General features: G+C 37.1%; 1 long non-coding RNA gene across 1 annotated transcript in view; it reads right to left on the bottom strand.

The window, feature by feature from the left end:
• The window catches only part of LOC142085276 (uncharacterized), a 30,165-nt gene extending 17,836 nt beyond the window's left edge, over nucleotides 1-12,329 (bottom strand). The window contains exons 1-2 of the long non-coding RNA XR_012674599.1: nucleotides 12,219-12,329; nucleotides 9,600-9,681 (exon numbers count right to left, since the gene is read on the bottom strand). This is a non-coding gene — a long non-coding RNA (uncharacterized LOC142085276). The remainder of the gene's footprint in view (nucleotides 1-9,599; nucleotides 9,682-12,218) is intronic.
• Nucleotides 12,330-13,443: the final 1,114 nt, after the last annotated feature.

The following is a 13,443-nucleotide window of genomic DNA, read 5'->3' on the forward strand; positions in this document are numbered from 1 at the left end:
GATTATTAGCATATCAGGCTAGCTAATACAGCGGTTAAAAATACCTGTTTTCTGGGGAGCTGCTATAACTATTTTTGGCCCTTTTTCCCCAGTTTTGCTGCAGCTTATGGTTTTGTGGTAGGAGATTTTGTTTGTCTGTTTGTTTGTTTGAGTTTCTTATATATTTCCAGTCACACCTCTAAATATCATTTACAATTTGAGATTGTTTTTCAGTCTGTGCCACCTGTACATACCTTTCTGTTTCTTACATTTAGTGTAGTCACACAGGCACTAATGAACTACAATTGTTTTCAGGACAAACTAATGCTCTGGTGTATCACTGCAACCCAAAAGAGTATTGAGGATAAAAAACCTTAGTGAGAGTATAATGACCATTATGCACAACATAAAATTAACTTCTTCACAAGCACAGAATCTCAGAACTACATTAACGGCCAGATTTTAAGTCAGAATATTGGCCTTTTGCACTATGCAGCTTACAATATGACTTTACCTAAGTCACCTATATAAAAATTCCCTGTAATATATAACACAGCTTCTTATTGCAATAGCATTTTGGGTGAAGCAGGGGCCTTGCCCTTCTCCCCATCCAATAGGGTTGACACACATAGCATTCAGGGGAATATAACGGTCATCGTGATGCTTTACTGTAGTGCAGCTGATATACCTGTATTAGATCAGCTAAACTATGGGCACAAATAAGAAACTCAAGCAAGGCTGGAGACTGATTTGACAAGAAGGGAACCAAAACCAGCTCCAAAACAACTCTCCTCCTGTATCAGAGAAGAGTAAAGATTTTGGTATTTTGTTGGGTCTTTCAAGGAAGAGAATTGCTAAACAAGCTACAAAGTTGCCTATAAAGTTTTCAACCTAATCAGACTAGCATGATGCAGAAGTAATCCAATGCAGTAGGAGGAGCATATAGTGTATTACTCTAAAACCACCCATAGACTCCTGCTAATCATGCCAGACTACTGCTCATAACCTAAATTATTCATTAGGGAAGAATAAAAGTTTAATCAATAAAACCAGGGTCAAGTCACCCATACCAGAGGTTCAGAAAAAGAAGATGCCTTGAAACTCAGCTGTAAAATATTATGTGTTTTCAATGAAACCTCAATATCTTCTCTTGTTCCTATATTCATTAATAAAACCACAACCTCACCTGACCTTTGCCTTCACAGATTTGAAAGACAGTTTATGAAAATCCTTAGCATTACTGGATTTCTTTACCACTCCTTCAGTACTTAAGGTACCTTCAAGAATACTTAATGTTACAAAGGCAGCTCTTGATCTTCCTGCAAAGCTATTTGTAAAAGCAGCTAAAGAGAAAAGCTTCAGAAGAGAGTAAGATATGCATAAAGCTGGTCACCATTGTTTACTTTTCGTCTTCTGTATTGATACTTAAATGGTACAGCATCAGGTTGCAATACGTATTGATACTACATCCTTCCATAATGGACAGAGCCATAGGCAAGTATTAAGTTATTCTGTGTTGCTGTAATTATAGTGCAGACCGATCACTCTCCAAGACTGCGGGAAAAGCTGGCAGTTAAAGTCACTGCATACAGCAATCATAACAGCACTGACAGGCTGCTGTCAAGCAGGCAGGGCATTCTGGAGATAGATAGCAGAAATGCCAAATCCAAGACAAATGCTCTTGGAATATGTGATAAATCATATTAGCTGTCTGATGCTTCTCCTTGGTGTATTGATCGTGATTAAAATAAACTAATTAGAATCGTAATCACGATGCTCTGAAACAGGAAACTAAGATATGAACTATGCCACATGATCATGAATTGGTTTTTAACAGTCAAGCCAGACCAAGTCCTGGCTTCTCCACCTATTAACCAATTACAGGAACTAGTACACTCTGCATCAGGTTATGGAAGTGTCAAACAGAAGCATGGATATATAGCCCTCATCTGCGCAACTGTACGTAGATGCTGTATTAAGATCTCCATTTATCAAGCGTTGGAACAGGCTGCCCAGGGAAGTGGTTGAGTTAGCATCCCGGGAAGTATCAGGGACATGGTTTAGTGGTGGACTTGGCAGCGTTAGGTTTACGGTTGGACTCTATGATCTTAAAGGTCTTTTCCAACCTAAATGATTCTGTGATTTGGGTTGCAGTTCCAGGGAGACACAGCAGCCATTTTGAGGTGAAGTGAAGAAAGTGGATTCCACCTGCAGCCCTGCCACAACACAGGCAGGAGACATGTACACAATTGTGGCCTCCCTGTGTCCCACAGACCAAGACCCAGAGATGAGGATGACCTATAACCAGCCTCACATGCAGGAGAGGCACAGGGGAGTCCTCTGCAGCAGGAGAAACCCGCAGGAAGTTAATGCCTCGCAACAGAGGTTTTGCTCCTGTGACTTGACCAGATATATATCTATATCTATCTCAAGCTAACCATTTCAAGCTAACCAGGATAAAAAAGCACCAATTACGCAGTTGGATATGCAGGAGCTTGTGCTTTCTTACCTTAAAAATCTATTAATTCATATCTTGCTATATTGAGATGCCAGTTTTGTGACTTCCTACATCCATTCACCACAACCTGAAAGATTTAACACTTTCCCATGCCATGTCATGCAGAGGACAACAGGGCATAGTCATATTAAATCACCATGTAGATTTGGCTAACTAAATGTACTTATGCATACTAGGACTACCATGATAAGTTTAGACAGCCTTTCCTCAGATAACTCCTAAGAACTTCTAACCCTTTTGAATTTTTAGCACTCAAATATTTTCAGTTGCCTGACATGAATATTCAAGATATGCAAAATACAAGGATGTCCCAATGGTTGGTTTGAACAGAACCAGAGGAATAACTTGCATCTGGAAGCAGGTGCCATGCAACAGCCATGAGAATTTTTGTATTTAACAGGGTTTGTATTTTGCTCTGAATCAGTGACTCAATATTACATCTTCATCTTCTTTTCATGCCAATTTTACACTGACTTAGCTCTATTAACATACCCCTTACCTTTAAATGGCTTATTTCAGATTTACATTAAAGTAGATGAGACAGAAATCAGTCCTTCCTGAGGCTGGTTCCTAATACCTTGTTGATGCTGTCACGAACAGCTTAGAAAAAAAATTTTATTATTTTATTTAACCTAACACTTCATTTTATCTACTAAAAGTAGAATATGAAAAACATCCAGATTAACACACAGATTTGCGAAAACAATTTAGAAGATATATCACAAATTTAATCTGTGCTAAACATACGTGCAGGGGAATGGTAGTATCAATGTTAATTCATTCATACAATTTTAGTTATGCAATTCTACAAAAATTTAATGTATGCTAATTTTCCAGCAACTGTAATTGCCTGTTTTTTAAAAGGTCACAGAATTTCATCTCCTGTCTCTCTCAGCTTAGGTGCACCACCAATGAAGACAATGTGACTTTGGGATTTTATATGCTTGGCCAAAATACTCTAACCCATCTGCCTTCAGGAAGGAAGATTCTATCTGCCATCCATATTCAGACACCCTGAAAAGATGCTGATTAGTTAAGTGATTAATGTTAATAGTCACTTCTTTAGGTAGCTAAATTAGATTTAAGTGACTAAGTGAAGATATTTGTATTTGAACTGATTGGGCCCAAATCTAACTACAAAGTAATTGACAACAAAGTGGAAGATAGCTGCAACTAAAGAAACTGGTGTACGGCAAAATTAAGATAGTGGTAGCATTTCAAATAACTTGTCTTCACACTATGTGCAGATGAAATTGAACCTTAAGGGTTCAGTTAGGGATCCTGAGACTGCAGAACACTAGGCAGGAGTATAGAATGAATTATAGAATAGTTTGGGTTGGAAAGGACCTTAAAGATCACCTAGTTCCAACCCCCCTGCCATGGAGACACCTTCCACAAGACCAGGTTGCTCAAAGCCCCATCCAACCCGGCCTTGAACACTTCCAGGGATGGGGCATGCACAACTTCTCTGGGCAACCTGTTCCAGTGCCTCACCACCCTCATAGTGAAGAATTTCTTCCTTATATCTAATCTAAATCTACCCTCTTTCAGTTTAAAGCCATTACCCCTTGTCCTATCACTACATGCCCTTGTAAAAAGTCCCTTTCCAGCTTTCTTCTAGGCCCCCTTCAGGTACTGGAAGGCTGCTATAAGGTTTCCCCGGAGTCTTCTCTTCTCGAGGCTGAACAACCCCAACTCTCTCAGCCTTTCTTCATAGGAGAGGCGCTCCAGCCCAGTACGAGTAAACCTACCTGATTAGAGGCACAGAAAGAGCCTGACAACCCTGAAGAAAGGATGCCCTTCACTATGCTTTCTATCTGCTACTGATCATAGTCTTCCTGGAATACAGCCTGGCAGGTTCATGGCTCCATCCTCACCCTTGTCTCTCTCGCCGAGTCCTTGTAGTGCAGCATATTTATGCTCCCCATGCTGAAAGGCTAGATGCTTTCGTGTGTCAGAGAGAGAATAAAGGAGTTTCCTATGTACATGTAATTTAGCCCTAAGAATATGGTACTGATGCTAATCTTTATGTTTGTGGTGGTTAGAGAGAGTTCAACTGACATAAGGAAAATGTGTGGCAAGGGTAATGAGGTTGATTAACTGAGTGGAAAATGAGTCTATATGAGATAAACATGGTTTTATCTATATTGCAAGTTTGCTCATTTCGTATCAAGATCATAAAATGAGCCGTTCTGCATGTCACAGGAAGCAGCATCCTAGAAATACTCTCCATGTTTTTATAATGGCATAGCTAGACATATAACACAACAATCAGTTCAGTATGGATAATTATTAGGATCATGTAATTAATTTAATTAAGGTAAAGACCTACACTTTGGCTTTCATCAGGAAATAAAGGAAACTGGGAAGAAAAGAAGACATGAGAAAATGAAATTAAATGTATACTGCTTATTTAGAATTTAAAAGGCTTTTTTCTTTTACTGGCATGCTTTCCTTTTGCAATTGCAAACTTTATATTTGGTAACAGATTCATAGGTGGCAAAGTTGAGGTCAATGAAGCTGTACTGATTTTTACCTACCAAATTGGTCAAGATGACCACAAATGCAGAACTACATAAACAATTAAAATGGAACTTAAACCTTGAACCTTCAAGGTTTGGGGTTTTGGTTTGTTTGTTTCTTTCCCCTGTCACCCTCCTGAACATATGAAAGGCCAGCATTCAACTAATTGATTTTAATGAACAGATCAAGTTTCCAAAATACAACAAAAAAAAACGTTCATAAGTCCAAAAATTTTCCAATCTATTTTGGAAATAGATGAACCAAAATACAGAAGATATTTCCCTTAATATAATGAACACTAATTTTGGGTTTCTTCAAGTCACATTATTTCACAGAAATGGAAAGCTGAGAAACTTGCTGTCTTCTTTCCTTTCCTCTCTTTTCTTCATATGGGCATAACCTTTTCTGGCAGTAACGGGAATGCCAACAGTATGTGTTTCTAATAAAAGAACGAACCTTTTTCAGATTGTACACCAGCTGCTGAGCAATTCTACAAAGTTTCATTTGAGAATGAATGTGCTTTCTTGAACGTATTCTATAGCTTTTTTTGCATAAGAGTCCTTTTAACATGATGAAACAGCAGTTTCAAAGAGTCATCAGGAAGATCTCTTTGAACTCTGCTAAGGCTTCTCCAATTACACATTGAAGTGGACTAGACCTCCTCTTGTGGTGAGGAGGACAACATCGCTTTGGAAAAACTCATGTCAGTGAAGCTCAGTGATTTTGTATGCAGACTGAAACACTGGTCACTATAAGAATACCAAAAAAAAACCCAAAAAACAAAACAACACCAAAATGTGTCCCTAAGGATGGCTTAAAAGCACAAGTGCCATACAAGTTACCTGGCTTTAAAAAAAGGTCTTGGCAGATGGTTTATTCGGGAGTGCAGAAGCAAACATGTCAGGTGGCAGAAATCAACTGCGAATTGGTACATATGTACAGCCAAAATATTGTTTTAATTTCTCACTTCCTTATGATCTTTATTTCCATTTGCTGAATTGTAAACCTAGTGTTTAATTTTCTGTTTCTTTTTTTTTGGAGTGTGTTAAGCACTAGTATTATAAGGCAGAAGGTGAATGGATTTCCTTTCAACTCAATCAATTATTTTATCTTGCTATTTTTTCCTCTTTTAATCCTTCCCTTCACCTTTCTTTCCTCAACCTTTAATATTCTATTAACACAACATTTTAAACAAGCCAATAATGTTACCCTCACCATTTTTTTTCTTTTCCTCTTATCATTTAGAAAACAGTTGTCTTAAAAATAAGTAACGCCCGTCGGTGCATGAGAAAAACACACCAGCTGGCAATGGCCATGCTCTAAAATGACTCTCAAGACTCAAGAGTCTTGATTGCCAGCTACATATTCCAGGTACCCCCAACTTCAAAATCACCATGAACTGTATCAGCTGGCTACAGAGACACTCTACTTCAAGGATTGGAGGTGGGGGAGGAAGAGCAAGCATTAAAAAAAAGTAATGATACAAACAGCAGCAAGGCAATACAAAATTTTCATTTCAAGGATCCCAGTAGAGTATGTTTCAAAATATTTGAACTAAAAATGTGACATGTGCATGAGCTCTCAGATCACACGTTCCAACTTCATACACAGCACCCAAATCAGATTTATTTAAGCATCAGCATTTTCAACTGAAAAAAAATACATAGCCATTTTGAGAACACTGTCCTCACTATAATTCATAGAATCATAGAATCATTAAGGTTGGAAAAAACCTCTAAGATCATCGAATCAACCGTCAACCCAACACCACCATGCCCACTACACCATGTCCCTAAGCACCTCATCTACACGTCTCTTAAATACGTCCAGGGATGGTGACTCCACCACTTCCCTGGGCAGCCTGTTCCAAGGTCTGACCACTCTGTCAGTAAAGAAATTTCTCCTAATATCCAATCTAAACCTCCCTTGGCGCAACTTGAGGCCATTTCCTCTTGTCCTATCGCTAGTTACTTGGCAGTAGAAACCAACACCCACCTCGCTACAACCTCCTTTCAGGTAGTTGTAGAGCGCGATGAGGTCTCCCCTCAGCCTCCTCTTCTCCAGACTAAACAACCCCAGTTCCCTCAGCCGCTTCTCATAAGACTTGTGCTCCAGGCCCTTCACCAGCTTCGTTGCCCTTCTCTGGACACGCTCCAGCACCTCAGTGTCCTTCTTGTAGTGAGGACAGTGAACTCAGTATTCGAGGTGCGGCCTCACTAGTGCCGAGTACAGGGGCACGATCACCTCCCTGCTCCTGCTGGCCACACTATTTCTGATACAAAATTGTTTACTACTGAATTATTATATAGTGACAATTTTACAAAAGAATCCTGGATTACACATGAAGATTTTTTTCCCCTCCCTCTTAGCAATTATGAGAGTTTCTGGCAGAGAAGCTGGATCAATGATCAGGCAGTGCATGGGCAAAAATATATCCCTACCCCTGACTCAACTTCCTGTCTCCCTACAAAAAATAAGCACAGTGGGAAAAGCCTCAGATGTGTACAACCACAACCACTGTATTTGGAGGCTTTTTGTCTAGAGTTTTTCTCCTGTTTCTTAGTGTGGAGGCTAGTGATTATTGCTCATTTCTTTTCCAATGGAAAACTGAAGAATTACAAGAATATTTATCAATAGAATGTACCAGGATCCAGGTAAATGCTGGTGGGAAATAAAATCTATATGGGAAAACACCCATTTTTGCCCATTAGTGGACTAATTGCATGGTCAAGGTAGTAAATTGTACAGGGCTGTTTTCAATAAAATATTAATATATTTTCATAAAAGTCCGTTCACAACTGAAAAAATTCAGTATAGAAGGGAGCTGACAAATGCTCTTCACGTATGCAATATTTCTCTTTTATCAGTGTAGATTTTTATCTATTTTTTCTTTTAAAGCATTTTGATAAACTTTCAAATAGAAAGATTTCGGGACAGAACGTAGTTTGCATGTAAAGGATAGGTGAAGTGGGTCATGTTCTTCAGCCAATCTCCAACAAGGACTCATAATAATGATAGTTTGCAAGTATAGATAATTACAGATGTAAATTTGCACCAACAATGATACATATGCATGATTTATGGCATTTAGGTGTCATACACTTTATGTGTAAATGACATGAATAGCATTCAAAATAGTTGCAGATGCAAAATGATGATAATGACAAGCACAAAAGGGAATATCTACTGATAGCTAAGCTCGTGTTTGTGAAGAAGTGGCACTTGCTGGCAGGAATACCTCATTTGAAAAAGATTGCTCTCTATAACATGGAAATTAGATAACATGGAAAAATACTTGGTGTCAAGTAAACTTAATCAACTAAAGTGACTAAATATTTATATCCAAATATTCAATATGGTGCACGTATGAGATCAACTTCAAAGACAAAGCATTTCAGAATGACCTAGATTTGCAGATTCCCACACTGTTCCCTTCGATTCTATAGCATTCTTCTGCATACAGTTATATTAACATCTATTTTAATGTTTTTTAAGACAATATTTTTATAAAAAGGAAGAGAGCAGAGAGAGACAGAGAACCTAGTTTGGCCCCTGGCTGGGATTTTCAAAGCCAGGTGACGAAGTTTCATTAATATTCCTTAGCAGTAGAGTATCCAGCTGTTCTTTGTGCCTCAAAATGTTAGTGGAAAGAACAGAAAGTTACTTTTATCAAGAGCATAGCTATTTATTTTAGTAAATACGTGTCTGAAGATAATCCTTAAAGATTAAAATGAGTTTGTAAATTCATAAACACAGGCTAACAAATTAGTCTGCCTTTTGCAGACTAATTTACATGGTCACAGCATAAGTAACACTTTAAAAAAGCATATATGAAAATCTGGTAGAACCAGTCATCTGATGCTTTTGTTTGCTTTCTTTTCAGTGGTTTCAATTGTCTTTTTTATGAAGAGCCATTTTCTTCTATCAGCAGGTCTGGAATCTACTACTTGTTGTGGCTGCAATGTAACCACCCTGCCCCTTGCCCCCTAAAAGATGGCAGAGCAAGAAAAATGCTGCTACTTTGCAGCATTACACCAATTATCTGAATACAGTAAAAATAAACTATGATTTTTTCCAGTCATCTCAAAAATACATCATTCTGGACTTTTTGAGAGTACAGAGAAATGTTAGCTTGCTGCAAATGAAAAGATCTGGCATTTTCACTCAGCCATGGAAATGTTATGTGAACAACCAGAAACATACGTTCTGAAAAAAGCAAGGCATTATGAATACTCTCTATGTTGCAATATGTCCATAAATAATATACCATTACATGAGTTACTATGGTAACTATTTGGATTTGAGATCATTGGGGTTTTTCTTCTACTACATAAAAAAAAAATATTCACATAAAATACTTTTTTTCCTCATTATCAGGTAAGCTTGATTCACACTTGACTACTGTTTTACGTTTTGTTCCCTTCTCATGAATGACACTGGGATAAAGCACTTTTGACTCAGCAGGCTTTTCTTAGGTCGCTCACTCCACAGTGTATAAACAAACAAATAACCTTTAGCAAAAAAAAAAAAAAAAAAAAAAAGCAGATAAATTTAGGAATCACTAAAGCAGATCCTTTACCTGGAAAATGCTCAAGTTGGGCAAGTCTTGTTGAATAAAACATTTCTTCAGGAACAGGTCTTGCTTCCATCCACAGTATATTCTGTAAAAATGTTACATATTTGCAAGTATAAAATGCAAGATGGTTCCCCTAATGTACTGGTTGAAGAGGCAGTAACAACAGTGTTCCAACATTAATTTGTGAGTGTGCAAAACATAGATAACATCATGTAACCTATTGCCTTAGCTAAAGAAAACAGCAAAGAAATTGCTAATTTGTTTTGAGCTTAAGGAAAGGAAAGGCAGCAGCAAAATTTTTAAATAAATAACTAACTTACATTTTCTCAATATGCAGTTATGATTTTTTATTGGTCCATATAATTGAAATTTACTTTTAGAGATTAGCCATAACAAGGAAGGGAATCTGCAACAATGACTTTTAAGAATCATTACTATTTAAATATTTTCAAGGTAATAGTCAACTGTGTTTGAAAACTTCTCTCAGACAGAACAGTAATTTAGCGAGGTGGTTTTAGTTACACAGTGCCACAAAAGCTAGACATTTCTGAAGGTACTTGTGGAGGGCAGAAATGATATGGATATGAGGAAATAATATTCTAAGGAAACCAATACAGAAATTGGTTGAAGTTAACAAACGGTACCTGCTCTACACTTGAATGCATTTGCATATACCAGGTACACACATATATATGTATGTGTATACACATAAAATAAAGTGACATTGAAGACAGGCAAACAACCCATGTTACTCAGAAAATATTTTTCTCCATCTTACTCTTAGCCAATTTTATAAAAAACCATTGTGTTCAAACAGAAAAAACTAACATTAAAATTAACTCCTCTCTCTATTCTCTGATTAATATCTTGAGTTTCACCTCCATCCTTTTAAGCTGACTAAATAAAAATATAAGTGACTGAATGAAAAAGATTATTAAAGCAGTGTGGTGGGGTTACAGTTCCCATGTGGTTTTAGTCCTTGTAAGCTACCTTTTTTTTTAAATAAAGCAAATAGTTAAACAGGGACTGGTTTTGTACAAAGCCTACTGGTAATTTCTGTAGTACGTTTTTTCTAGCTGTGTTTCTCACTCTTCTGCAACAGCCCAGGAATACACAGGCCCAGAAGCCATGATCATTTAGTGCATTACAGACATATTTTTCAAGGCAAAATTGACCAGGGCTCATGTACGTGAAAACAATAATTCACAACTCCACAATCCACAGCCTCAATGGTTTAGAGCATAAGTGGTGTGTCAAACCACCCCTCAGCACAAGGTGGAATTTTAACATATTTATGCACTGGATATTGATCAGTGAAACAGTTTGTATTCTGCCTTGTGCAGAATATACAAGACTTTTTTGATATTTTAATTGATCATTGATATGCACAATAGAGGGCAGTTATTCCTAAGATTTTTTAGGAGAATTATCAGAGAATGTGATGCCTCGTTTGCTAGATAATAAATGTTCCATCATGGTAATAACTGCAGGGAAGAGTATGTTTCTGAAACACTTTTCTAGCTGGAGAAATGGATTAGAGAGATTACCATTTCATCAAAGTGGCAGAACAGTTGAGAGGAAATATGGAAGGAAATTTTTGTATAATTTCTGTAGAGTTGCTATTTGTCAAACCCCACTGGCATCAATCATACTGTATCTTTTCTTCTGATGCAATCACATAAAAAAAAAAGTGAAGTTTCTCTTTAATATGCATGTGTTAGAGTTAAAGAAGAAGAGACATAGTATGGGAGGAAGTGGATGTTTCTTTGAATTGTACTATCATCTAGATAAGAAAGGTGCAGGTGATACTGTAATTTTAATTTCAGTTTATAAGCAAGTAGTGGGTGAGTCTTTGCCAACATTCAAGAGATTTCTTTATCTTTATTAAATTTTCTGTAGCAAATTTTTACGCTAACAATGTACCATAATTTCCAGCAAGGTACCTGATCCTGTATATAAATAAGGAACACATTGATTCTTAGACATGAAATTCACATATAGAAAACTTGAGCAGTCTGACATTCTTGAAGAATAATGGTGATTAACATGCCTGGACTGCATTCAGTCAAGAACCACGTTAATGGATTTTGGAGAAGGTATTCCTATCGACCCACGCAACCCTATGGTGAAGTCATTAAAGAATAAGAAATATTCAACAAAAAGATTTGCTGCACGTAAAAAGATAGTTGCTGAATTAGAACAGGGAAGCACAGAAGCCAGATCACAAGGTTTTTTGATAAGTGACTTTCCCTATATTTTATTATATTCTATTTCTCCTTATCTTCCCTCCCCCCAAGTTTCAAACAGAACACTTCATTTTCTTTAGAAATTCATATCCAAAAAATATAGCTAGTTGTAGGATGATTTCCATATGTTGTTCAAATGAGATTTGAGAGGCATCCAGAAGCTTAAACTGGTGGAAATGTTGCCGACAGTGGTGCTGTGTCTATTAGAACACGTGATGTTTGTGCTTGGGATATAGCATAAGTATAGTGGAGAAGATTAGTGTACCAGAGGGGAAAACTGAAGAGAACTGAAAAGAAAAAAAAAAAAAAAAAGACATATAGAAAATCAAATAGCTTATCACTAAAAGTTTTGAAAATCAACTTATGTAAAGTTTACCTGAATAATCACAGCTGTCGTGCATTTTGGATCGGCCATGTAGAAATTTATATGCTGGCTTCTGAAAACTAGACATCAGAGAACAAAGACTGCAGTTCCTTTGAAATTTTCCTAATAATAAAAAGGATTTTAAAAATTATAAGAGAGAGGCACAATCATTTCTAAATAGTGTTTGTCAAAATTTTCTATGAAGTGTCATAGGTCTTTAACTCCCCGTTAAAAGGCTACAGCAGGTTTGTATTTTGTTTAGTTATTTGCATAATTTAAAAATGTTACCTAGCAATTAACGTATGTAGATTATATCGTAGTGACATTTCTCTGCAGTGAATTCTGTGTTTCCCTGCAGATGTGTTTGTTATTGTGTCTATAATTAAGTAGTTATTCTTCCCACCGCAAAGTATCTAGGTGTCTCTGTAGACAGTGTTTAGATCTGTATTCTCTCCTTACAGAGCATGTTCCATATTCTGCAGCTGTAGTTTTCCAATTGTCTCCATGATTTGAAACATAAACCTGGAAGAATATAACCCAAACTGACCACACTGCAGTGAGTTGTCCCCGGGTAACGCTGTGGGATACTCACTTTCCCACATCCTCAGCAGGATTCCAGTGGAGATATCACATGCCATACAATATTATCATGCGGTACATGTTTAAGATTGAGGATTATGCCTGATATATGAACAGAATACACTCCCATCCTTAATCCATGCATCGCCTTCAATGCCAGACCTGCAGCAGTTATAAAATAGGGCTAGCTTGGAATGTGATATAACTTTGCCTGCTGGTAAAGTCAATCAGATGTTTAATTTTGTTAAATTAATATTTAACCAAAGTTAGGTGGTTAATAACAAAATTCATACCACTGTACCTGATCTCCCCCCAGAATTACCTGAGGATGCCAGAGATTAAACCCTGCAAACTTTCAGAAGGTCTTCTCTCTATGTCATAAGTACATGCTTTCTCACAAAACATTCCGTTTAGGTGAACTCATAAGAGGTCATTAATTCTTTCTTTCACATGTTATATAGGAGACTAGTATTACATCATAGTAATTTGATAGTGTGGTTGACCATACTATAAAATATACCTATATTTTTAACTATTTCACTTCCCCTTGAAAAAATACCCCAAAATGTGAAATTACGTTGTGTAACATCCTTGGGATAGTTTTACAATACTACACTCAACAACACAAAAACTTTGCATGGATGTGTGCTCAATTGGT

The sequence above is a fragment of the Calonectris borealis genome, chromosome 8, assembly GCF_964195595.1.
Source record: "Calonectris borealis chromosome 8, bCalBor7.hap1.2, whole genome shotgun sequence".
Taxonomy (NCBI): Eukaryota; Metazoa; Chordata; class Aves; order Procellariiformes; family Procellariidae; genus Calonectris; species Calonectris borealis.